This window comes from Oncorhynchus masou, chromosome 6 (assembly GCF_036934945.1).
Source record: "Oncorhynchus masou masou isolate Uvic2021 chromosome 6, UVic_Omas_1.1, whole genome shotgun sequence".
NCBI lineage: Eukaryota > Metazoa > Chordata > Actinopteri > Salmoniformes > Salmonidae > Oncorhynchus > Oncorhynchus masou.
In genome coordinates this window covers 3,562,510-3,566,302 of record NC_088217.1, presented here as the reverse complement: position 1 = coordinate 3,566,302, position 3,793 = coordinate 3,562,510, and the positions used below count along the sequence as shown (strand labels likewise).

At 41.1% G+C, this 3,793-nt stretch overlaps 1 protein-coding gene across 1 annotated transcript in view; it reads right to left on the bottom strand.

Annotated features, from left to right (window-relative positions):
* Window positions 1-1,649: 1,649 nt before the first annotated feature.
* slmapa (sarcolemma associated protein a) overlaps window positions 1,650-3,793 on the bottom strand; it is a 130,709-nt gene continuing 128,565 nt past the window's right edge. Inside the window, exon 23 of the mRNA XM_064967333.1 lies at window positions 1,650-3,793. This exon is cut by the window's right edge and continues 2,728 nt beyond it. The gene's annotated coding sequence lies outside the window, so the exon portion shown is untranslated.

Here is a 3,793-nt window from a genome sequence, read left to right as displayed (position 1 = left end):
ATGATGGATCATTAGCTTCCCTACAGAAAATACACTAACCTTCACACATCTTGATAGCTGGGTGGGGTGGGTGTGGAGCCAGAGACAGCAAGGGTTCAAACTGTAGAACCCAGTTCCTACATTTGAATATAAAAATGTATTTTATCAAACAAAACTATGCTCAATTTTATCTCTGAGACCTTCAGGATGACAAATCAGAGCCAGATTGCTGAATGCAACAACATCATTTACCTTCAGTGGGGAATGTATCAAACCAGTTGCTGTGATAAAATGTGTTGTGTTCCTGTTCTCTCTCCTCAAACATTAGCATGGTATTCTTTCACTGTAACAGCTACTGTAAATTGGACCGTGCAGTTAGATTAACAAGAGTTTAAGCTTTCTGCCCATATCAGATATGTCCTGGGAAATGTTCTTGATACTTACAACCTCATGCTAATCACATTAGCCTACGTGTTAACAATTTGTTAATTGTAAGAAAACAAAATACATTTAAACATTCAAATAAAACTATGTTGAGAACACGGTGTGTACCACTGGCTTGGTTTCACGAGAGCGACTGACGGATTCTTTTATCATTCTTTTTCAGGAGGAAATCAAAACCGTTGGAATATTAAATATGACAAACGATTTTCTTTTAACAAAATGTTTGAATAAATTGTACAAATAATTCAGTATGATATGATTCAGTAATAATTGTATAGATATTCTGACCTTCCCTGTGCTGGTTGTATAAACTTCAGTACTTTTCCAAACTCAGTTTGTACTCTTCGGTAACTCTTGAAGTAGTCTAATAAAACTGGTGATAAAATTATTTGATGTAAATTATTTTCAGATGACCAAAATGACTGGATTCCTGTTGGTCGGTCAGGAAGTACAATAATTAAGCTAAATAAAAACATGCATTCTGAGACATTAACCAGTTTTATCATGAAACTAAATATCGGCGGCTAGTGGTTAGAGTGTAGCCTAGTGGTTAGAGTGTTGGACTAGTGGTTAGTGTAACCGCCAGGTTAGAGTGAGAGTTCAAAGGCCCCGAGCCTGACAAGGTACAAATAGCCTGCAGGGGAGCCTAGTGGTTCGTAGAGGTGGCAGGGGAGCCCTGAACAGGCAGTGGTTAACCCAGCCTAGTGGTTGTTCCTAGTGGTTAGAGTGTAGGCCTAGTGGTTAGAGTGTAGAGGAGGCAGGGTAGCCTAGTGGTTAAAATAAGTGGTTAGAGTGTTGTTCTTAACTGACTCCTGAACAGGCAGTTAACCCACTGTTCCTAGTTAAATAAAGGTAAAATATGAAAACAAGATGTGAATTATGTGACAGATTTTTTTTTAAACTGCAAAGTGGGTGGTGTACCTTTTTTTTGTACCAAAAGTTACTACTGAAATAAAGCCAAATAACAAAAAGCCAACAATGACTGATTACACTGAAAGTGATCAAAACCCTCATATAAATAATGAATGGTGGCATGTTGAACTGAAACATGAAGACTTGCCAGGGTGTGTGTGCAGCCCAAAAGGCACCCACATCCCTATATAGTGCACTAACAGTAGTACACTAGATAGGGAATAGGGTGCCATTTGAGAAGGGCTGAGTGTGTTATCGATAGGCCCACACAGACTCACCAACCCATCCTATAGAAAATCAGCTCAAGCAGCAGGTTGGATGATGTGACCAATATCACTTAGTATCAACTTTTATTTTGTGTTGTCGAGAATGTATATTTACACAAACACACAGTGAACAAAACAAAAAAAGCAGTCACACATTTAGTTTTGGCTCAAACTCCAGCACACTTCGGAAAGATACGATGACTAAGGGTAAAGTGTAGACTGTCAGCTTTAATTTGTGGGTATTTTCCATTTAATTCAGTTTAACAGAAATTACTTCACTTTTTGGACGTGGTCCCCTAAAATGGGGGATTAAAAGTATTGGGACAATCTCACTTATATGTGTATTAACGTAGTCAGAAGGTAGTATTTGGTCCCATATTCCTAGCAGGCAACGACGACGTCAAGCTGGTGATGCTGCATACCAGATGGGGCGGCAGGGTAGCCTAGTGGTTAGAGCGTTGGACTAGTAACCGAAAGGTTGCAAGTTCAAATCCCCGAGCTGACAAGGTACAACTCTGTAGTTCTGCCCCTGAACAGGCAGTTAACTCACTGTTCCCAGGCCGTCATTGTCGTTCTTAACTGACTTGCCTGGTTAAATAAAGGTAAAATAAAAAATGGATGAATTTGCAGTTCGTTGAGAGGTTAGCATGTCTTGGGGCTATATTTGTGCCTCAACATTTCTCTCATTCAGGATGATCCTAAATCATGGTAGTGTTCACATGAATGTATTAGCATGTAGAAAGAAATTATATTCCTATTTACAATAAGTGAGACTCTATTGACACAATACATTATTTACCATTCATTTCTATTGGGCACAAAATAATCTGAAACACAACCAAAACAAACAGCAAATGCATCCAATGAGTGTGTAGAGTCACCAGCTTGATGTCATCAGTATCTGCTCTGAATATGGGACCAAGTTGACTACTTTAATACACAGTGAAATGTTCCCAATACTTTTGGTCCCCTAAAATGAGGGATATGTACAAAAAGTGCTGTAATTTCTAAACGGTTCACCCGATATGGATGACAATACCCTCATATTAAAGCTGACAGTCTGCACTTTGACCTCATAGTCATTAGATTTGAAATGATACAAAGTGCCCGGAGCACAGAACCAAAACAACAAAAAGTGTCGCACTGCTTTTGAAGCTCACTGTGTATCCAAAACACATACTGTGGGTGACATGAGACTGCATTCTTATTTGACACATTCTAGCGATAAACATCACATTTGGAAAGCGTGAAAAAGGGATTTGTTATTGTGTCCTTAAGATGATGATCGAGGCCTTGTGATGTGAAACACAAGTCACTGTGTCACGTCACTGTGTGATGCGTGAACAAGACGGTTGTAGTTCATGGTGTCCCGCTGGCTGGCTGGACTGATTTTAACCTCCTCCTTCCTGGTGTCTCCTGTATGGTCCAGTCCTGTACTCAGGTGGTGGTGGTGGCACAGGATAGGGTTTAAATCGGGGGCGTTGAAGCATTGACATGTATTGACACAGTGAAATAGGATGAAGAGCTGCTTTGCAAAGCCAGTAAACTCTGTATGATCCTGGTATAGCCACACTGAATCGGGGAGCTTAATGGTGATGCCAGCATTCTGTCTGTTTTAACCAGACTAGGCATCAAACACACACAAAAGTAAACCCTTAAACTTTCCTTTTCTTCATGTTGATTGTTTCCCTGATTCACATTGATCCAGTCTCAAAACACAACACCCAGGTTAACCTCGGACCTTTCAACCTCTATGTACCACACTGGACTGGTAGTGAACATCACTGTGCTTAGTGGTAGGATAACAAATAATGCCAAACCAACCAGTCTGACATGTTCATAGCTTTCTGCTCCAGGTTCAGTCTGGAGGTGAGCGACGGGGAACTCCATGTCACAGACAGGTAAGGCAGCAGATTCATCCTCAGGTGACTTCGGAGTAGTGATCTGTGGTACAGAGTTCTTTCTGGCTGGCTGGGAATACAACCATTAACATACTGGTATGGGACTAGAACCCAAAACATACTGTGCGCTTGGGCCTGGGGACTAGAACCCATAAAGTAGAGAAGGCCTAGAACCATAGACATGGGCAGGGTCTGACACTAGAACCATAGACATGGGCAGGGTCTGGGACTAGAACCATAGACATGGGCAGGGTCTGGGACTAGAACCATAGACATGGGCAGGGTCTGACA